We start from the raw sequence: 24,041 nt of genomic DNA, 5'->3' as shown, positions 1-24,041 counted from the left end.
GGACAAAGAAGAAGCCATCTTTAATGAACAAGTAATTCTATGTGGGGAAGAAAAAGGAAAGGGGGGAAAGAGAATGGAGAATTTAAGACTTAAAAAAGCAACCAAAGAAAAGAAAAATAATTTGAAAAATAAGTATAATACTGGAAAGCAACAGAAAAGGGGAATACAGAAGAGAGAAATAGAGGTAGAGAGACAAGGGGGTAAAAAGGGGAGAGAGAAGAGAGGGAAGAAGGAAAGGAAAAGAAGTTACAAAGGACTGGAGCAAGATATAGAGAAACAGGATCTATTTAGAGACAATGGGTGAAAATCTAACTGAAAAAGGGATTCTGTAAAGGTACATAAGATTGTATTGTTATATTAGTAATAGAAATAACTTTAGAAAATTGGAAACAATGTATGATTAAAATGAGGAATAAAATAGTGTAATTTAGTGAAACGTTTGTGAATAAAATAAGTGAAATAAAATAAATGAGAAAATTGAATTAGGAAGGAACGGGAACATTTTAATTAGTTGATGTTTTATAAAATATAAGTGAAGGGGGGGAATTAACTATGGAAAGCTTATAATTGTTCCCATAGAAGTATGATATTTGATTGAAAAGTAATGTTAAAGATGTTAAGACTTTAATGAATATTAATATTAATGATAGAATTGAATTGGAGTGGAATGTTGTTTTAATTATATACATTTATAATTTTTTTTCTTTTTTTAAGAATACAGTGTGTATTTTAAGAATGTACCAAGCAGAATCCGAATGGAAGTTATGTATTATATTGAATGTTACAACTTTAGGGAAAAGATATAAAGGCGTCATACTCCAATCAGTAACTACAGGAGAAATTTTGTTTAATGAGAAAAGATAATAGATAATTGAAACAGGACAGACAAAAAATATAAATACAATGATCTGAATTGAGATAATTAAAATAAAATTGAGAAAATTAAAAGAGGGGAGAAGCTATGCAGAAAATGTAAAATAGTAATAAGAAGTGGAATAGAATATAAAAATGAGCATGAACCTGAATTTGTGTCTGTACGAAGAAATGTAACCCGGGATTATGCTGCTTTCAAAAAAGATGTTTTATTTGTATTTTTTTTTCTCTTTGTGAAAACTCAAATAAAATTTACAAAAAAAAGAAAAGAAAAAAACCAACAAATATATAGAGCTAAATAATTATAACCTAATGTAGAAATTATTCACTTACTAAACAATTACATTTCCAAACAGCTTTAGCTCTTTCAAAATTATTAACCAAAGCTGGGAAACCAGCTGGGAAGAGAATAGCTTGTGTTCAGTCATTGCATCTTCCAAAGTATCTGTGAAACAAATTCCCAAAAATGTTAAATTTCCTGCTTTTGTAGCCGTGGATTTAAATTACTATAATATGTTGAAGATGGTTCAGAAATTCCAGATATATAACACCACTGCTTAGTTACAGCTTACAAGGCAGAATATTGCGTATTTTAAACTTTAAATACCAAACACATCCAGACACTTTGCTCAATTCAATATTTGATTTTGACTTATAACGCCCTACCTATAAGGTCAAATACTTTGTAAATATAAAGTCTACTAGAGGGTAGTTAAATAATGTGTTATAATACATACAATATTCAATGAGTAATATTTGAAACATATTTACTTGTATCTTTCTTACTATGGAAGGTCCAGTATTTAAAGATATTATATATGCAATAGACTTGGAATTGCAATTTTATTAACTGCTGAACATACATCGCTTTATTTTCTCATGGATAATTCCTGTTGGTGATCTAGGACTACACTGTATTTGATTTCATTTGGATATTTTCAATTTCATAAATTGACTTGATATTTCCTAATGAGTATGCAGTCACTTTAAAAAATAAAACACAAAAAATGCGGTATAATATAGAAGCCTTATGTACCACTTTTTAACAATATTTTTTTCTATTCAAGCTGCCTTCTTATATCAAAAAAGGACCCAGCTCAGAGGGTCCTTTTTTCTGTGGAAGAACTGAAAAGGAAGCTGGCATACCAGACACATTTCATTTTGACTGTGATTAAGGAAGGCTCATACTAAAAACAGATTTTTAAAAAAATCATATGTAGAGTATTTTAAGAGTATTCTCAGATTTCCTGTTCTATTCTGCGCAGAAATGGGGGAAAAATCATATAGTAACAGAAATATTGCAGGGTTTTTTTAAGGTTATGGGAAATTAGTAATTTAATAGTAGCATTCCCTTTAATGTCCATCTTTGTGTAATCTTGTACCTGCTTATAACTGCTCAAGAAACAAAATTAAAACTGCTTCTATATGGATGAATAAGAATGTTATTTCTATGGTGCTTTTTTCTCAGATACATCTTCTGCCCTCCCAAGGACCACACTGAAACTACTAAATCTGACTCTGTCATCCCTGCAAATCTGGTTGAGTAAATAAATCATCCTCTGTAAACTTGTGGTCTCAGCCTCCTTGTTGGTTTATTGCAAAATTAAAGGAAACACAGTACAGAACCATCAATCAGTAACCAGGAAAGGTACAAAGGCTTTGGAATCCACCAGAAGGGAGGGGAGAACCTCACATGAAATGACTGTTTATTATGAGAACAGAGTAAAATTTCCAATTTCACATGCAACATTATTTAGAAAAAAATACGCATTAAAGGCTTCCTATTGGGAGTAGAAGATGGAAAAGCTAGAAGAACAATCAAAAAGCTTTCTTCATTGGTATTATGTTATTTTAAAAAAAATTAGTTCATGCAACAACAAAATCAACCAAAGTACCAGTCACTTTCATAGGGATGGGACAGTAACTCAGCATATTGCAAAAGAAACAGGAATATACTGTATGTATTTAAATCTTTAGGATTGCAATTTTATCTCCAAAACCTGAGATACATGCTTCTTGTGCCCAGAAATGTGATCATGATCTGTGAATTGCTGAAAAGCTACTTAAAAAACAATACTTCAAGTTTTACGTCAACAAAAAGGAGTGACATGTATTATGAAATGAATTTAGTAAGCCATTGTAACCAATAAACAAAATGGAATCATACAGCATGACAAAGACGATGAGTGGAGGTGACAGTCACTGTTCACTTCCTAGCTTTGTAAAAGCGGTGGTATTCAAACTTGCACTTACTCCTGAAGCAGGCAGTATTTCAGACAACACATAAGTATGACTAGACATTGGACTAGCGGCGTCCTTCAACACTGAAGGATATTTGGTAGTTATTAGCAGCTTACAGCACAGGGGTGAACAAGTTCCCATTATCCCAACCAGGCTCACTATGATATCACTATCATAGTTACATTTCAAAAGAATTAATGAAAAATTTCAAAAGAATTGATGAAAAATTCCAAAAGAATTAATGGTCTTCGTAAACTGTGAAAAACAGTTTAAGAAGCTACTATGATAAACCAATAGATTTCAGGATGAAAGAAACAGCTTTAAGCATGTAATGACAACGTTAAAGCTCTTCCACACCTGAACTGACAGTGTTCCCCGCAGAATTCCTTACAGAAAGTAAATTTCTGGAGGATGGGTATGGTATATCAAGTTTTTATTACATTTTTTTATTTAGAAATAATTAATAGCACTCCAAAATGTCTTTGCTTAATCCAAAGCAGCTCATTCTCCAAGTTGCCATTCATATATATTTCTGGCTCGTAAACTCCAAATAACTAAGTTATTTGCAGAACATGGCAAATCATTAATATCAACGGTTACCATCTGTAACTTTTTTTTTCTATATGATGATACCATTCAATAAAGGAAAATATTTGTAGCTCAGGGTTGAGATAAGGCAGGGTTGTCAAACTCATGTAGTCACAGCAACATCACACGATGTATCAGGACCTTTTCCCCCTTCGCTAAACCGGGCATGGGCACGTGATGGCCCATGAACCGGGAGTTTGACAGCCCTGAGATAAGGGGTTCTTGGTGCTCTTGGAGGTTGACTGTTTTCTTGCAGACATTTCATTACCCAAACCAAGTAATATCATCAGTGCCCATGATGATGATGATGAGCACTGATGATGTAACCTAGTTTGAGTAATGAAACATCTGCAAGAAAACAACCTAGTTCAGAGATTGCAAAGGACCCTTCATTCGTACACTGAAATCTGATACTAACTTTCAAACATCTTGAAAAAAGCCTTTTTAATGCAGATATATGCAAAATGGGGCCATAATGGGGCCTCATACTTATAGTTTACTAAACAGGCACTCAGCTAAGATTCTGGAAAAATCTACTTCACAGCACAATACTTACATCACTCCATCTTAAATATTTAATAATCTAGACCAGTGTTTCTCAAAATATGAGCCAGGAATCTCTGGGGGCCCCAAGATCCTCTGCAAAATCAAAATTATTTATCAGACTTTGTTGAAAAGTAATATAATAAAATTTCATCAAAGTTTAAGAACTGATAATAGCAACCAATAAATCAGTTTTAATTTTAATTCCAGGATGGGAAAGTACAGTATAAGGCTACTGAAAGTCAGTTCTCTTTAAGATCCAACTAAAATGATCAGCATTATTGTAACACCAACTCAAATCAGTTTACAATGAATAAAACCCACTTTTTTAAACAAAAATGTGTCCATATTTATTGCTTTTTTCAGTAGAAGAGTATATGTATAGTTCAGGGCTGAATTGTAGAGTGCTTGGAACTGAGTTTGGTTGTTTCCTTATAAGCATTTCATTACCCAACAAGATAACACCATCAATGCCTTTTTTCAGGAATTTCCTGTAAATTTCCAATTTTCTACAGTTAAGGGGAAGGAAAGACTTCCATGGTCCTCAAAAATGCATACTGACCCATCAACCTGTTCAAAGGGTATGGGTTGGGTTATCTTCTCACTGGTTCTCCATGATTTCCATTAACAGGAAATAATCTTTCTTATTCTAATGTTACATTTTTGTCACTGAATTTCAGTTTGTAAATTAAACCTTTAATTAAAACTTAAGTTTGTAATTCACTTTTTTGCCCATATCCTACCAACGTTCTTATTTCAGCACATCTTCCAAATATACTCTGGTCTTAAAATTTTTGAATACAATAAAACTGTGCTTGGCATTTCATAGGTTTTATCCCCTCTTTGCAAAACTTGCCATTTTGTCCCTGAATCCTTATGACAGCTGACAAAAATATATTCCTAACAAGAGCAATCTACAGCAGCACAGAGCTATTTCTTACTTGAGTCATATTTCACACAAAAAAGGATGTTGAGACTCCAGAAAGAGTGCAGAGAAGAGGAACAAGGATGATTGACTGGAAGCTAAAACATACAAAGAACTGTTGCTGGAGTTGGGTATGTTTAGTTTAATGAAAAGAAGAATTAGAGATGACGTAGCAATGTTCTAGTATCTCAGGGTTTACTACAAAGAAGAGGGAGTCAAGCTATTGTCCAAAGCACCTGAGGACAGGACAGAAAGCAGTGGATGGAAACTTATCAAGGAGATGCAACCTAGAACTAAAAAGAAATTCCCTGACAGAACAATTAATCAGTGGAACAACTTGCCTTCAGAAGTTGTGAAGGCTCCAACAAGGGTTTCCTGCCTAAGCAGGGAGTTGGACAAGAAGACCTCCAAGGTCCTTCCCACTGTGTTATTCCGTTAAATATTCTGTTAAATCAGAAAAAAGGGCCTAGAGATTTAGCTGAAAACAATGAAGCATCAGTGCAGGTTAGCCCTTACTTTTAATTCTGATTTCTAAAGAAAAAAACAATCCAAGTTATGCAACTCATTTTTAAAAGCTTTCTGGGAAGAGGAGAGATTGGATATAAATCTATGCCAAAGGTTTAAAAATAATTTCCAAAAAATTAATAGGAGTTCCAGAACTTGGGGGGGGAACCACACAAAACACCATGCAAAAATGTGCTCGTCTCAAGCAGCTACATGTCTTCTAGCTGAAACTATCACCACCCAGAAATAGCCTTAGGGTATTGCCTTTCCTCTCTCTAAGCCAGGAGTGCAGCCAACACAAACCTAACCTTCAAAAGCTACCCTCCTGCCCCCTGTGTTGTTCTGCTCCACAAAAAGTCTACATGCCTGGAGGGGCTACTCCATAGCCGAACAGCCCATACGCTTGCAGCTTGTACAAACCTGTTTGTAAAGACATGCGCAAGATATTCCCAAAGGGCAGGGTAGATCATATTGCTTTCCCTCTTCCACATCCTGCCAGACACTGGGGCTTAGAGGTTAGTTTCAACATGCTTTTCTTTTCCTCCAGAAAAGTTCTGAATAAAAGCACAGATTTCTGAATGAAGATTTGAAACATGTGAATATTGTAAATGTACTAGACAGTTGAATCGATTGGCCTGATCAATAGAATAATCCTAAACTACACTAATTGTTTGCATTCACTACGTGAAGATTGCATCAACTAACTCTTATGTGAGATTCCATAGGAAGCATCTGATTAAAAGCAGCATTGATGTGGGATAATACTATTTTTAAGATTCTTAGTCTTAATAAGTTCTGTTATTTTACAGCAAAGAATTGATCATAACGCTAATAAGACTTCAATGTTCTACCATACTTTATTCTTCCTTCTAATTGTAACTGTTGGAAAACTTAAAATTATAATCAATAATCCTCAAAATTCAAAGGATTCCAGAAGTCCAACTAAATCATGTGAAAATAATAATTTGATTTATGATGTACTTAATCAAATGATGTACTTAATGATGTACTTAATTCATAATTAATCAAGTTGAGGAGCAATATCACACACTAATCTTTTAGGTCCAATTCCAGAGTACTTCCAAAGCTTGCCATCTCACATTATAACTTTAAATGTGATAAACAAGAGAAAATTATCAAATGTTCAGGAAATAATAATACTGACACTTAATCAATTTAAATTTAACAAATTTAAGCCATTAGTTCGTCCTGTTTTTTTTTCCTTTCTTTGTCTTGTCCCTCATCACTTGTAGGAATGTAGCCTTTATCCCCCACAATATCTGTATTCATATACTGGTGGATATTCTACTGTAGATGGATCTCCTGGAAACATCGAACATATTTGACAATTTAAACACTGCCCACTAAATACAGGCTGCAATTAACAGGCTTCCAAGACACATATTCCTTTCCACTACCACAGAGATGAGTAAGGAAACAAGAGAATTGCATCAAAAGACCTTCCAAAAAAAGAACTAAACATGCTAGCAAATATGCTTCTGGATAATCAAAGGTCTTTTTTAATTTTCTCAATACACAGACAACTCAAGAGGTTACATAGACAGAAGACAAAGAAAATTAGTTCCTGGATGTCACTTACTTCTATGTTTTAATACACTTTAATAACAGAAAGTATTAGTTTGAAATAATCAAGTAGATATATTTTCTAGAAAGCTAGGCCTAGCTTCTCCAAGAAAAATTGATATTTTTAATTTAAATTACTGGGATCGATGTTGGCTAGGTTAGGTTAAAGTTTGAGGCATTCTTTTGGCCTACAATCTAGGAAACACGCAGTCTTTTGCTGGGAATATGAATTGAATATAGGAGTCTGGGTCCTCATTCTTGTTTTAGAGAGTTATTTATGAAATAAAAAGCAATGCTGACAAGTCTGGCCTTCAGAGTCACAAAGCTCTAATAACTAACCTATTTCAAATAAAATGCAAAAAGGGAATAGAGGGAAAAGAAATAATCCATTGTCATCAGCATACCATTTCGATTTTTTACTTTTTAGAAATAAAATATTATCTCATTTATCTAACATTGACCTCTAAGATGTCACTTGCAGTCAGTTGCCATATGAAAACTGAGCAGATTTACACAGACTTGATTTTAGGTATGTGTTCATTCACTGAGTCTCCTGAAGAATACATTTAAGGATAACCAAATCAATATTTTACATAAGCAACTTTGGCAGTTCTGCTGACTGCAGAACATTACTTTATGCCTCAGTGTGTGATGTTCTCCAGAGATCATCAGAACAAGTATCAACTAGAAATCAGTTCAGCATTTTATAAAATTAACAATACATCCCTTTAGCTATTGGCTTTTGTCCAAAATTGTGAAGGAGATCTGATAAATCAAAATTTGATATTTTGCCCACAAGGTTGTTATGATTTAACATCTACATCAATTTATCCCATCCAAAGTACACATGCAAATAGGGTATCAGTCACTATATTATTTCTATCCGTATTTTCACATGAAAAGATACTTTTTTCATCCAGCTAACAGGTTATTTACAGAACAACATATTACCTTGTCATAAACACAGGAATTGTAAGTCATTTTAAGGAAGAAATTACATGGATCCAGTAAGTACCCATGGAAGAATATTTTCACCCCTTCATTCTCATACACAAAATATGGCTGATCTCAATCTAAAAACCCAGTGATCCCAATCAAGACTACTGTTGCAGGATTTTTTGTAGGCTGAATAAGTCTTCCTATGGGGCGGGTGTATTGTTGGAGAAACACAGTAGTTGCTGTAAAGGCCTCAGATACAATACTGCAGAATTCTTCTTGTTCTTCAGCTTACCTATTTTAACTTACTGTCAACTTTTGTACATTAATGGGATGTACTTTTTATTGTTCTAGGTCTGAAGACTTTTTTGTGTTGTGTGAATTATACCTTAAAGTTTAAAGTGGTACTAAATGCAGAGGTGGTATTCAGCAGGTTCTGACCAGTTCTGGAAAACCGATAGCAGAAATTTTGAGTAGTCTGGAGAACCAGCAAATACCACCTCTGACTGGCCCGTCCCCATCTATTCTCTTCCTCCAAGTCCCAGCTGATTGGCTGGGTCTTCTTTTGTTGCCCTGCACAGGAGAACGGAGCTGGAAAGCAGGTTAGTGGGGTGGGGAGGGAATGAGGATTTTGCAGTAACCTTCCCCCAGGAGTGGGGAGGGAATGGAGATTTTACAGTATCCTTCCCCTGCCATGCCCACAGAACCAGTAGTAAAAAAAATTGAATCCCACCACTGACTAAAAGTGTCTAATATATGGTAGCTTCCAGCAATCCTTGGTTGATCTAAGAAAGCTAAGCAGGTTTGCACCAGTTACTTAGTCCACCAGAAAAGCTTAAGGATGTAGGTTAGAGTAGGTGGTTAAAAAAAAAAGAACATACTGAAAAAAGACACGGTTGGGGAACTTCTGGGAAAGCAATGGCAGACTGAAGACAGTTCTGTAAGAACTTGGCAATAAGAGAAGCAAGTAAACAGATCAGCTCCTTGAAATTCCTCTCTGGAGTAAGGAAAGGATTAGGATCACCCACAAGTTTTCTCCATACAGAGTCTGCCAATGAAGTGATCATAAAATAGAAATCTTCAATCAGTTTGAAAGCTCTGAGAGCCAGGGAATAATAATCCTGCCTAAGACAAAGTTCAGTACCTTCAAAGGGACAGTGGGTTTACCCACTTCTTCTCTTAACTACTTTAGCTGTTATCCTAATAACTAAAGAGAACATAGAAATAATACATTAGAAGAATGATTTGGAAAGTCTTTTTATTTAGGATTTACAAAGGGGACATTTTAAAACTACAGGAGTTATTCCTGAAGGGAGACAAAGAGAAAATTTTAATAAATGGGGCGTTGGTACTTACCTGACACACCCTTTCTCTGTGAGCTGTGAAGAGCACCCATTGTTTGGGATGATGCTTCTGTCACTCGTCTGATAGGCTGGGCTTTAATTGAGAGGACGCTCCTCCTCCTCCACAGGACTCCTCCCTAGCGTCCCCAGTTTTGGCGAAGTCCAAGTGATGAAATATTTCTTCTCCTTCACCCTAATACTTGGCTGAAATAGCATCCCACCAGACGAATAAGGGTAAGGATGGATGCTCTTCACAGCTCACAGAGAAAGGGCATGTCAGGTAAGTACCAACGCCCCTTCTCCAGATGAGCTGTTCAGAGCATCCACTGTTTGGGATATACCAAAGCTTGGCGTATCCTATGGGAGGGCTTCTGTCTGGTTCGGATTCCCCTTTTTCTTGGTCCCTATGGACCCTTTGTAACACTCTCCTGTCAAAGGCAGCCTCCGTAGAGGCGAAGACATCATTCTAATAGTTTCTAAACAAAAGGCGATAGTGAGGCCCATGTTGTCGCCTTGTAAATTTTCTCTATTGGCGCTTGTGGCCCATGTTGTCAACATCGCAGCGCTCCAGGTCGAATGAGCAGTGATGCCCCTGGGTACAGGAAGAGACTGTGTCTCATAGGACTTGGGAATTGTGCTCTTAGCCACTTAATGGTCATTGAGGAAGAGGTCTTGCACCCAATGGTGGGTGGTTGAAAAGAAATGAAGAGAACCTTCGTTTTCTAACACACATCGTGCGGTTGAAATATATGCAGAAAGGTTACCTTACATCTAGATTGTGGCATTATCATGCCAGATTTTATGTTGGTTTCAGACAAACAAATGGGAGTATCAGTTCCTATGGTCTGTGGAAACCCAAATTTATCTATGGGTGAAAGATGGATCTGGACTAAGGACCACTCTGTCTGTGTGAAAAATACAGAGCTCCTGTCTAACTGACAAGGCTACTAGATCCAAGATGTAACTGGCTGATGTAATGGCAACCAAGAGAACCACCTTGTACTTTAGGAACGGAGACTCATGGTCTACATGGGCTCAAAAGGGAGTTTTCTTGAGTGCGGTAAGGACCTTGTTGAGGTCCCACGTGTGATATCAATGCACTACAGAAGGCCGTAAGATTGTAGCCCCGTGCAAGAAACTTGCATATGCGTGGGTGATGAGAGATGGACTGCAAGTCTCTCTTAGTGATGACCAATGCTAAGGCCTCCCCTTTGCCTGTTTATATGAACAAGATAATAATGAAATGTCATATAAATAACACTGCGGTCTAACAGGTGTTCCCCTGAGATGGACAGCCAGAGCCATCAGAACCTTTGTAAGAACCTTGGGCAGATGACAACCCAAAGGACAGTGCAACATATTCAAAACGTTGAGTATTATAACAAAAACTAAGAGGTTTGCTATGCGAGGATCTAATTGGAATGTGGGGATGGGCCTCCATTAAGTCAATGGAGAGTAGAAAATCGCCCCTTCTGAAGCTCAGAAGTATGGAGTTCAGTATACTCATCTTAAGCCTCCTATGAACTATGGACCGATTTAGTCATTTTAAAACTAAAATTGCCCCTGATGATCCGGTGCCACAGGTCGGTTGCCTGGATCTCCAATAAATGAACAATTGCTGTCTCCATCATGCTCCCTTTAACAGGATCCCCGGGGAGAGGGCAAGTAATGCAAAGGTTCCGGGGAGAGGATGAAAATTCTATAGCCAGGCCTAATCTTCTGATATCTCTAACCCAGGAAACAGAGGTAGAGGCATTCCGTCTGTCTGTGAAAGGCTTGAGCCTTCCACCAATAGGGGCACAGTTGTGAGGCCTATGTTGTGCCTCGGAGACCTCTATTTCATGTTCCTCAAGAGATTCTTTTGGTCTGCCCTCCCCTTCAGTATCTATCTCCAGATCGGAAACTAACTGACTACTGGTGAGTCATGTGTCCAGTTGGTCCCTGGAGTCTGGAAAGAAAAAGTCCCTGGTAGAGGGAACGAAGGAACCCTCCCAAAAGCTGGGAAGGACTATTTTGGGGTCTATGAAAAGAGAGGAACTTATTCTCTGCTTCTAGTCTCTATCAGAGATAGGTCAGGGGTACCACCAACCAAATTATCTCCATATATTGGGGAGGAAGCAAGCTTCCATTAGTTGTGTGATATCTGCTTGCCAATGTCTGAGCCATAGCAGTAGGCGAGGAGTAACCTGAGATGCCCTGACTCGAGCAGATAATTTAATAGAGTTTTGCGGTGTCCTTGTGCGTCCTGATATTGGAATTTGAGATACTCTCCCTCAGATGGCACAGCTACCTGAGAGACGATCCAGTAAAAAAAAGGGATGCAACCCCCCTGTAACGAAGAGGAAGCCCTCCAGAGCCCAACGATCAAGAACAGCCTCCTAACAATGGAGGCTCCGAAGTCCGGACTGCCACCGATGGGAAGAAAAAAGTGAGTGAAAGTTTGCAAGCTCGGGGGGGAAAGAGAGTCGTGGCAGAGAAGATATTTGTTTGACAATAGACTGATTCCAGGCTGTTAAATACTGTGTGAATGCCAGCTGTGAGCTCCAAGACGAAGAGGCTACAAAAGAATTGGTTTAGTGAATGTGAAAGAGCTTGGCAGGCAGAAGAGAGTCGGAAATAAAAAAGAAGTAAAAAGAATTTTGGAAGTCTGAAGACTCTATTATCACTAACATTTGGATTGAAGCTATTAAATTGGATCCAGAAGCAGAACGAAGCCGATTGGGGGGAAAGACAGAGCAACTCCATAGGCAGCACCCAGAACGTTGAAACGAGTGGGAATATTGCTTACTGGCAGCTGTTACTCAGCAAATCTTCATTTGCCATTTCCGGTGTGCTAGAAGTGGAAGCTTCCAAAGTGAAAAGCGGAAACAAAAACTCTTGTCTTTGGAATTTTCTTTTTCTTTTTCTCAACCCTTTTCTGTGTGTACATACTTACTAAAAATAGCCTCTCTTCTTTCTTATTTGTTGATGGTATACTATGTTGAAATATGCTTGCTTTTTTTTTCCCTCTGATTTCCTCTTGATAAATATGTACATTTAGTAATGAAATATTAGAGTGTTAAAATATTGGATTAATTTAGTTAAGTTATTATTAATAGAGATTGTTATAATTTGAATGGGAATATAGGGGAGACAGTAAGAATATTAAGCATTAGCTACTTAATAAGCTTAGAGCTCTCTAGACCAATATTATATTTCTTTGTGTGGGTTTATCTGTGAATGTAATATATTTTATAGTTAAGGTTACTTTATATTGAAGTTAAACTAGAGAAAAATATATACACTTTACTAATTAGTCAAGAATATAGCTACTTAATAGGTTGATAGATCTTGGTCAATTTTAGTTACAGAACTAAGAATACTGAATGCCAATTTGGAATAATATATTCAATATTGTACAACAACAAAAACAAATTTTGAAGGAAATGACTACTACAACTACCACTGCTTTGAAATCTGGTAGGAAGGTTAATCCCACAATAATGTCTACTTTGACAACAACTTCACCCATGGCACAAAAACAATAGAGGAAACACTACCAACAGAGAAGTCAACTAGCATCTCGAATGCGAATATCCAAGCAATGTTCCTAACTTTACAGGACTCATTGACAAGATTGCAAGAAACAATGATTAAAAACCACAGTGAAACAAGGGCAGATATCAATGAATTGAAGGAAGAAATGGGGAAACTAAAGACAGAAATGAAAGCGGACATTTCTAAAGTAGAGGATAAAGTGGGGGTGTTGCAGCAGGCCTTGGAGAAAAACGAAGTTATAATAAAAGAAGTAGAGAAAAGAACCGAACGAACAGAAAGGGAATTAGAAAGGGTGGATGAAGATTTCAAAAGCATGAGCAAAGAAATGGAGGACTCCCTTGTCCTCCTAGAAATGGACAAGGCAGCAACTTACCTAAGATTCCAAAATGTGACAGAATCAAAAGAAGAAGACCTGGAATACTTGATGGCAGAAATACTGGCGGTTTATTGAAGATGGATAAAGATGAAATTCAAAAAGAGTTTGATGAAGTCTACAGGGTCAATACAAATTATGCAAGACGCCACAATTGTTCTAGGGAAGTACATATACGATTCACTAGAAGATGTGTTCGAGACATGATATACAGAACCTCAAGAGATAAAACTATAACCTACAAAGAGAAAGAAATTGTGATTCTTAAACAGATACCGAGGAGAATAAAGGAACAAAGGCGTGACTATAAATTCCTGGCAGCATATTTAAATAAAAAAGAATCACATTTAAATGGCTTATTCCAGAAGGAATGTTAGTGTCGTGGAAAGAGAGGAAAATCAAAATAGATACTATGGAAAAAGCCCAGGATTTTTACGAACGGATGGTGGGCCCACAGGAGCAAAGTAGTAGGGAGAAATTGGACACAAAGTTTCAAGAAGAATACAGTGGACATAAAAATAGAACTGGAACGGTAGGAAACCAAGAAAATACCTATTCACAACAAAAGACAGAAGGAACTACATCAATACAAGCGCAAGAAGACAGAGGAATTGTTACACGACAAAGAGCAAAACAAAACTAAATAGATGGGAGAAGAAAAAAAATTACTATCAATAAACATAAATGGTTTAAATTCAACAATTAAGAGAAAAAGGATATTATCTAAATTAATTAAACATAATGCAGATATAACGTGCCTGCAAGAAACCCATATAAAGAAGAAGGATGAAAAATATTTAGAATGCCCGAAATTAGGAAAATTATTTACCACACCAGCAGATGAGGAGAAAAAGAAGGAATCGCAGTATATGTGAAAGAGGATTTGAAATCTGAGCTAATATGGTCGGACTTAGAAGGAAGGACTCTGGGTTTGCAGATCTGGATTAATGATATTCCAATTCTTTTAGTAGTAATATATGCCCCAAATGGAGACCAAAAAGAGTTTTTAAACACCTATATGGAAAATTGGTTGAATTGCAAAAAGAAATATTTGTATGGTAGGGGACTTCAACTCCATTGCTGATTTCCAAAAGGATCACAGTAATGCCGGGAAGAATAAAAAGGGGAAGAGAGAGCTCCCCAAGATTTGTAGGGAAATGATGAAAGAGCTAAATCTGACAGATATATGGAGAAGATTACATCCTGAAAAAGACAATTTACATTTTATTCAAATCCCCACCAAACATGGACACGGATTGATATGGCATGGATGAGTGGAGAGATAGCAAATGAGACAAAAGAAGTGGAAATTTTGCCTAATGAATGGGCAGATCATAATCCAATACAGGTAATATGGAAGGGCAGGGCAAAACCAAAGAAAAGATGGACCTTAAACACTCAATTAATAAGAGAAAGAATATATTAATAAATTAAAGGAGGAATTGATTTTTTTTATTAAAGAAAATGATAACGGAGAAACCACGAAACAAAACGTTTGGGATACGATGAAGGCGGTTATAAGAGGCACAACAATCTCTTATAATGCTAAGAGAAACAAGGAAAAATACTCCCAACAAAACAAATTACAACAGAGAATTAAGGAGCTAGAAACCCTTCTACAAAATAACCCAAAAGAATCCAAACTGCAAAATCAGATAAGTATAATCAAACATAAACTGAATTTAATTGATCAAGAGAAAATGACTATGAATTTGAACTTAACTAGACAAATCTATTTTGAACATGCCAACAAGCCAGGAAGATGGCTATCTTATAAATTGAAAAAAAGAAAGAGAAGAGACTGATATACCAGTTAATAGATAGCAAAGGAGATACATACCAGGAAATAGAACAGAAAAAGAAATCATTCATAAATACTTTGAAGATTTATACAAAAGAGAGGATGTCAGTGAAGATAGAATAAGGAATTATCTAGATGAAGTAAAGGATAAGGCAATTGGGGAAGAAATGGCTGAACTATTAAATAAAGACATTACTGAATCGGAATTGAAATCAGCAATAGAGAGCCAGAAAAATAATAAAACCCGGGCCCAGATGGGATCCCAGGGGAGCTGTACAAGGCAATAGCAGATCAAATCGGATCACTTATGGTGGAAGTTTTTAATGACGTTTTACTAGCAGCTAGGATGCCGGACTCATGGAGGGGGCACTGATCTCGCTGATCCCGAAGGAGGATACAGATCCCAGATATATAAACAATTACAGGCCGATTTCACTCTTAAATACTGATTATAAAATATTCACTTCTATTATAGCAAACAGATTAAAAAGATTGCTAAACTTGTATATACATGAAGATCAAAATGGATTCCTTCCAACTAGGCAAATAAAGAATAATCTAAGAATAGTATTAGATGTACTAGAATTTTATGAAGCCCACCCAGAGAGACAAGTAGCACTCATGTTTCTAGATGCAGAAAAAGCTTTCGATAATTTGAATTGGCAATTTTTAATTCAAAAAATTTATAATTTGAATCTGGGTACCAAATTTGAAAATATTATAACAACTATATATGACACACAACAAGCTAATATAATAGTGAATGGGGAATGCACCCGCCCAATAAAGATAGAAAAGGAGTGAGACAGGGTTGCCCACTCTCTCCCCTGCTCTTCATATTAGCATTAGAGACATTATTAACACGAATTAGGCGGAATTCAGATATAAAGGGATTAACAGTTAAGAAAGAGGAATATAAATTGCAAGCGTTTGCGGATGATATGATTTTCTTCCTTGAAGAACCAAAAGACAGGGGACCAAAATTGATGAGTGAATTAGAGAAATTTGGAGCAGTAGCGGGACTTAAAATAAACAAAAAAAAACCAAATTAATGACCAAAAACCTAACAGAAAAACAGAAAATAGAACTAGAAGAAATAATGCAGATACAAGTGACAAAGAAAGTGAAATATTTAGGAATTTGGCTAACCCCACACTGTAAGACACTTAAAGAAAACAATTATGATAAGCTGATACATCAGGTAAAGAAAGATTTAGAATTGTGGGGAAACTTCAAATTTCACTACTAGGCCAATTGCTACTATTAAAATGAACATTCTCCTAAATTTTTGTATTTATTCCAAACGATCCCAATTAAATTACATAAAAGTTTTTGAAGAACTCAATAGAACAACTCTGAAATTTATTTGGCAAGGGAAAAACCCAGAATAAATGTAAAAGCAATGCAGGATATGAAGAGCAGGGGAGGGTTAGCATTTCCAAACTGGGAGTTATACCATATGGCCACCTCATTAGTTTGGTTGAAGGATTGGGTGAGTTTAACCAATAAAAGAATACTATTTCTAGAAGGCCATGATTTACAAAAGGGGTGGCACGCCTTTCTATGGGACGTAGGAAAACCAGTCAAAAATATTTCCACAGACATTTAATTAGAGGCGCACTATTAACAATTTGGAGGAAAATAAGGAAAAAACATTATACAAAAGTACCAGTATGGATTTCAACAATGGAGGCAATGATTCACCCAAACAATTTGGAGCTTACTAAAATGATTAAATACAAAGACTTATTAGACCCACAAGGAAATTTGAAACCGAGGCTGGATCTTCAAGAGCAAGGACATAAAATTGATCAATGGGTTTATCTTCAGATTCAAAGCAGATATAAACAAGACAAAAAGAATTCGGAATTAATAACAAACTACAACAGTTAGATAAAATTTTATTAGGATCAAATAAAAAAACATAACAAAATTTTATAACTACTTATTAGAAACAGAATTAGAAGAAGAAATCGTAAAAGGAAATATGATTGCTTGGAGTAAGAATGTAGGGCGTAGCATCACATTAGCGGAATGGGAGAAAGTTTGGGGCAGAAACAATAAGATTACCAAATCGGCAGCATACAAGGAAAATCTTTATAAAATGTTCTATAGATGGCATCTCCCCCTTCGAGGTTAGCGAAGATGCACCCCAACATGAGTCCGCATTGCTGGAAGTGTAGGAAAAAGAAGGAACCTTTTTCCATATGTGGTGGTCCTGTGCAGAAACCCAAAAGTATTGGAAGAAAATCAAAACTTGGTTGGAAGAAATCACCAAAGAGCAGATCGAATACAAACCAGAGTCCTTCCTACTAGGGATTTTTGATAAGCAAATTTCCAAAAAACTAAATACATAACAATACACATTTTAACAGCGGCCAGATTAGCCTTCGCTCAACATTGGAAACAACACCAAATTCCATCAGAAGAAATGATTATTGAAAAAATCTCAAGATGCGCAGAAATGGATAAATTGACTTTGGCGCTAAAAACAAAGACACTTCACTATACTATGACAGCTGGAATTGTTGGTATAATTGGATTGACCAAAGATAAATAATATATTATAAGGCATAAAAGGAAAGTACCAATACATAACAACGAGGTAGCGATATAAGTTAAAAACAGGTGTGGTTATATGACACAAGTTAAGGTGATGAAAACAAAAGAAGATCTTGCAAACTGTTAAATAAGAATACTTTTAATCCTGTAACCTCTTTCTTTCTTTTCTTAAAATTCTTTCCCTCTCTTCCTCTTCTCTTTTCTTTTTTTTTTTCTTTCTTTCTTTTGCTTATTTGTGTATGTATTGTGACTGGTTTTAATTGTAAAAATTAATAAACTATATTTAAAAAAAAAAAAAAAAAAAAGGGATGCGTCCGACTCCGCTCTTATGGCCCCCACATCAGATCGACATGCCCTACATGGAGACAACTCAACCCTGTATATCCTTTAATTTGAGAGCCTCTTCTTCCGTTGGAATTGCAGAGGAGGATGATAATTGCCATTATTGTTTTATCTACCATCATGGTGATGAGAAATTTAGCAGAATCAGAAAACCAAATTAAAAATTTTCTATCATATCCTGTAAGAGGGGTATACCGCACTGAAGAGACCCCTTGTTTCTGGACGAGGTCCAAGAACCTCTGTGGGAAAGTTATGACTTCCTCTCACAGTAACAATTGTTGGGCCGAGGGGAATGGAATATCAAGGCAGGCAGTAGTTTTTTAAAAAAAAAAAACAGCAACAACAGAGACTTGAAAAAAAGTCTGAGGGCGAAACAGACCTGAAGGTCGGTGGTCTGGCTTAATGCCTTCAACATCTGACATGCCCCCCTTTTTTAGGGGATCCACCTCTGACAGATTTTGGTCACTGTCGTGAGTAGACCCTTCCTCAACCTGTTTCATCTGGTCTCTAGTTCCCCCTCATCCTGTGCATCATGTGAATGTGTAACTGGATTATATAATACTCCCCTGAAGGAGGTACCTGCTGGTAATGAAGGTCCATTCTGCATAGTAACCAAATCGAGTGAGAATTGAGGTCAGATTGTGGAGGCTGCCTAGCCATCAACTTCTACTGTACTCTGGCTGCGATGCCTCTTCAATTCGCCATGTCCCTCCAGGCCTTCAATTTGTCAGAGATATCCTCTGGGAGGAGGAATTCTGGCATGGTCCCACAACTGTCTTTCAGGCAAGTAGCGACGCTGAAGGCCTGGGTTGAACCAGTCCCTCTGAGGCTCTCCTGGATGGTGTTCAGAGACCCAGGGATGGAGGCAAGGTGAAATATGGAACACTTCACAAATTTACGTGTCATCCTTATGCAGGGGCTGTACTAATCTTCTCTGTATCATTCTAATTTTAGTATATGTGCTGATGAAGCAACCACTCTGGAACTGGGACCAGCCTGGCTAGGGAAGAGGACTAAGACTTCTGTTTAACCTCCCTCATGCATTTTTTTTAAAAAAAATATGCTTATCTAACGCATTTTGGCGTCTCTTGGCATCCTTTGTTGCCTTAGTGGTCTCTTTAGGAGGTTTTGACCTACTTTGAGTTGGTTTTTGTCCTCTGGGGGTATTTTTGGTTGCCCTTGAAGATTCTGACCTAAAGCCCACGAGATGAGATATCTATATATCTATATGTGTATGTGATATTAATGGACCATTGACTGGTCCAGAGGCCTGATGTAAACAGAGGCAAGAAATCCTTTTGATATTTGCTCCCCCACTTTGGGGGGGGGGTAAATTCAATTTGTTATTGTTATTATTCATAATAATATTGATATCATTAATATTGTGTTATTATTGACAATATTTTTGTTATATCTGTGCACAGCTACTAACATAAATTGTTGTGCTGTTACCAAACTCATAATTAGATGACTGAATATGGAATCAAATTGTGAAGCCAAATAGAAAACACCTTTCAGGACCTGTATTGCAATTGGGTGATCCTACAGTCACTGGCCCTCAACAGCTTCCTGCCCAGGCGGATACAGGCCTTGGCGCTCGCTGTTACTGTGCTGCGATATTCTGTGAGGGCTGCCAACTTAAAAAGGAAGCCCGACAGTCAGCCTCGGAAAGAGGTCCGCAATAGGCATAAATGTCCCCTGGACCCTCATGGAGAAATCCTTGTGAGGGGAAGTGGCCTCTCAATAGATAATGCCATGGAATTCTTATAAACAAAAAGATGCTGGCATTGTTTTAGTTGTCAAGATGTAGCATCAACCATCATGTTAGCAATATAAGTCACCTAACAGGTATTTGGGTTAGAAATATATAAACCAGGATAAACATTTTAAAACTGTATCTTTAAGAAAATGCAAAACAGTAATTAGATGTGGTTTCTCAAACCGCCATAAGATGGAGCCAGAAACCTGGGTTGTTTAGTCTTAGTCTCAGAAGAGAGTGTGAGTCAGTCTCTGTTTCCTTCTGTTGGAAAGTATTGCCGTTCCTCCATTTCTTCTAATTGACAGATATTACTGGATTTAATGTAAGTCTGTTACTGAACTGTTTTTTGACACTGGAATTTGATATTTGGATTATCCCTGGATTGAAAACTGACTGATTTAACTTGTGAATGACTTTGGATTGCTTATTTTGGACTTTGCTTAACATTTCTGGAAGTAAAAACCTACATTTACTGTACAGTGTACCTGTGTGCTGTATATGTATTATTCAAACACTCCTCTCAAATACATCTCCCTGTATGCGCTCATTCTCCTAATGGGGAATTACCTCAACACATCACCTCTTATTGTGAGCCTATGCAAATCTAACTAGAATTTGAGAATTTGAGCAGAACTCTGAGTCCTCTGGCTCCACCCGATCAATAGCCCTTACTCCTTCTATATACCTTGCGGGAGTATATCTGAAACTACAGAATCTCCTGTGGAGAGGTACCTGAGGGTAAGGATGCTCTGTCCTGCTTAATGACCGGAGTTATAGGGAATTCCAATCGGAAGGAGCACTGTTGTTGTCTAGAGCAGTATGCTGCACCCCCGCAGAGATACATTGGCGTATTGCGAATTCCACCCACAGTCTCATCTTTGCAGGGATCTTTTCCGGTAAGTCATCATCTTGACAGATTCTGGCTGCTGTTGGAGCAATGTTGCCACAGAGGCCCTTCGAGTTACTTGTACTGATCCAGATGGGCTACCTGATCTTGTGCAGCTGTGCTGCGTCCGGATTACACAGACAGATCCAGGGATGGTTGCAGGGGGGACTGGAGCTGAAGTAGGGCTGGAGGAGATGAGGTTTGAGATTTTCTTCATCCTCCCACATGAACTTCTTCATGTGCTTTTCTAGTACTTTTTGGCACTTGTTAGCATCTTTTTCTGCTGCTTAGGAGGTACTCCTAGAATGCTTCAATTTGTTTTGAGAATTTGACATGGCTCTTCAGCTACTGCCGCTTGCCATTGTGACCGCTTATTAAATTTTACTGTTAATGAGGCTGAAATGTTGGGCAGTTGGCACACCCAGGGGCCTGAACCAGCAATGGCCAGGAAACCCTAAAACAATGCTCCCCAGTTTTGTATAATCTTATGTAAGAATATTGAATTCTTATTCTTGTTCCTATTATTATTATCGCTATTATTATTTTGTTATTAATATTATTATTTCCAAATTAGCCAAATTTGGAACACCTCATAGGCCTAGAAAAGAGGAATTGTTGAAATAAGATGTAGACCTGCGACAGCTTCCTGCACAGGCGGACACGGGCCTTGGTGCTCGCTATGGTGCTGCTGTTTAATTCTGTGGGGGCATAAGCCAACAGTTTCCTCCTTAATGAATAAGGGTCCAAAATAGAATAATTATATCTGCATATCTATATACATACATACATACCTACAGGAAGGAAGACCCCTGCTTGGGGAAAGAAAAGCCTCTCACAGTTCCAGAAATAAAATGCAGATCACTACCACATGGTTAGTGAGTCTGCAATGGCGCCAGCCATTATCTCTTTAGGTGCATAATGAGTTAAATCGGCTTAGCAGCACTTCCACGCCTTGTGGGGAGTTGATACTGAAGAATTTCCCCTTGAATAAAAAGGCACTGTGGGGCAGATGGGCACAGATGCCCCCACCCCAGACGGTGTTTCCAGGGGGGAGAAAGAAGCCTTGGGCCCTTTTAAAATGGAGCCTCTCCCATCAGGCGTGGGCGGCAGCGATCGTAGCTGCTCAGCTTGAAAAGATCGTCATGGTACGGGCTAAGAAATGTGAGTTGTTAGCCACGCGTCCGAGGCGTTATCACCTCCGATCGTCCTGGGGGGTGAGAGATCATTATCTGAAGCTACGGTGAGCTCCCTTGGCTCGAGTTATATACCGTAGGGAGCTGCTTGACTCATTGAAACTAAAAGCCTTAAAGGATTTGTTTAGAGTTTAAAAGCAAACCTTTTTGTTCCTTTTGAAGCCTTTGCTGTTCCGGCCAAGGGAAAGGAAATTAAGCTGCCTATATCCATGAAGGCTGAGCAAAAACTGGGGACGCTAGGGAGGAGTCCAGTGGAGGAGGAGGAGCATCCTCTCAATTAAAGCCCAGCCTATCAGACGAGAGACAGAAGCATCATCCCAAACAATGGATGCTCTGAACAGCTCATCTGGAGAACAATTACTTTGCAGGATTAAAGGTCAAGCTTTTTTAATGTAAACTGAAGAAATATAAAGTGAACTTATTTGACCAGCTTAAAATTCATGTGTTGTGGTTTCTGGTAGCTATTAATGGTAGCTATTTCTTTTTGACCAGGACTGAATGACCAGGCTTTAAAGATGTTTATTAATGGGAAGAGATTTCTTTAGTTTGGGGATTTTTTTTGAGAATGTGATAAGTTGAAATACAAAATGGGTTTATTGACATACATTCCAAGAAACCTCTCACACACTTTTTGAAGATTGCTACCTAGGCCTAAACTAGAGATAAATTAGGAAATGTATGTTTATACTGTATTTTCCTCAAGATAACAAATACAACTAATCAGCACTTTTAAATGGTCATTTTTGAGGTTAGGAAAAATACTGAGAAGAAACAGTTCAAATCTCTCCCCGATCTGCCTTCCAATAATTATCAGGTGAGTGAAGAGATCAGTAAAGATGCTGTATCTATGCTCCCTTCACTCCAGAACTAATAGTAGCTTTGTTAATGTGTGATTTAAACTAAGGAAGGGAAACTGGAGGTATTAATTCCTTTATGAATAAACCATATTTTAAAAAGTAGAAAGAGGATGATAACTATTTTATTATAAAACACCTGGCTTTTTATTTCTAGTAATAAAGAGTCGTTTAGATTATTTACAATCCAATGTTGACAGAGGAATAGAGGTAATAAAGAATCCTTATCCACCAGACATGCCACATACTAAAAAGAAGGTAAACCAATTTTACCTTTTAAATAGTCATTTTTATTATTCTGCTCTTGTTGTGGTTGTAGATAATGATTACATATTACCATGTACTAGAAGGAAAGTCTTCTGTAAATTACAGGTGAGGGTCCGAGCTAGGTAAGGGAAGACAAACCATCACTGAAAGTTAAAAAGTGCAGAATTGGTTGCAGAAGGAGTAACCCGAACATCAATAGTTGGTAAAAGATCAAGTAGAAGAAGACCGAAAATACAACCATTGGTTTAGCAGCCAGAAGGCCATTGGTGATTTTGCAAGAACTGGTTTTGTAGAAGACCAAAAGGGGCCAAGAGAGCAATCAGAGGAGAGAAATGTATTACAGAGGGTGTAAGTAGACCACTTCTTCAAGTGACTTGGAACAAAAGGAAGGAGAGAGTAAGTGATAGCTTCTGAAGATAAAAAGAACAGTAGCATACAGTATTTGAATGCTGGGGGGAAATGAGAGGTTGATGTTGTTTAAAGTAAAAAAAGGAAGAGAAAAGATTTGGAAGAAATGGAAGATATCACTAAGGTGAAAAAACTGAAATATTTCTTTAATGGAAAGGGGATAGGAAAATAGAAGGAAAAAAAACCCTTTCAAATGACTTGGACTATTTTTGATCTATAAAAAGAAACATATGGAGCAGTAAGACATAGAACTTTAAGAATAAAAAAATGAAACATGTTCAGATACTCATCTAGTAAAGTATACTGAGTTATATAAACATAGTTGATAAATTATGATGCGGATGGCTTAGTCAATAAGCAATTACAACAATTTCATCAATAATACTTTTCAAAAAATCTTTTTTATACTTTGCAGATTATAATATTAATGTCCTATAGAACTTTAATACATGTGTTTATAATGTAGGTGCATTAAATGCATTATCAGAAAGTAGGCTATAAAATTTATAAAAATAATAATCT

At 37.1% G+C, this 24,041-nt stretch overlaps 1 protein-coding gene, 1 long non-coding RNA gene and 1 other non-coding gene across 18 annotated transcripts in view; 1 reads left to right on the top strand and 2 right to left on the bottom strand.

The window, feature by feature from the left end:
- Positions 1-24,041, bottom strand: part of RAD51B (RAD51 paralog B) — a 329,833-nt gene that overhangs the window by 239,398 nt on the left and 66,394 nt on the right. The gene's annotated exons all lie outside the window — the stretch shown is intronic.
- Positions 9,737-20,398, top strand: LOC148128188 (uncharacterized). Its single transcript, XR_015741004.1, has 3 exons — positions 9,737-9,817; positions 10,812-10,905; positions 19,107-20,398. It is a non-coding gene; the product is annotated as an uncharacterized LOC148128188 (long non-coding RNA).
- LOC113444683 (U6 spliceosomal RNA) lies at positions 19,024-19,130 on the bottom strand. The gene has a single exon (XR_003375275.1). It is a non-coding gene; the product is annotated as a U6 spliceosomal RNA (small nuclear RNA).

This window comes from Pseudonaja textilis, chromosome 1 (genome assembly GCF_049901715.1).
Source record: "Pseudonaja textilis isolate UNSWEBS1 chromosome 1, rPseTex1.2, whole genome shotgun sequence".
NCBI lineage: Eukaryota > Metazoa > Chordata > Lepidosauria > Squamata > Elapidae > Pseudonaja > Pseudonaja textilis.
The sequence above is the reverse complement of the archived record's forward strand: the minus strand, read 5'-3'. Positions and strand labels throughout refer to the sequence as shown.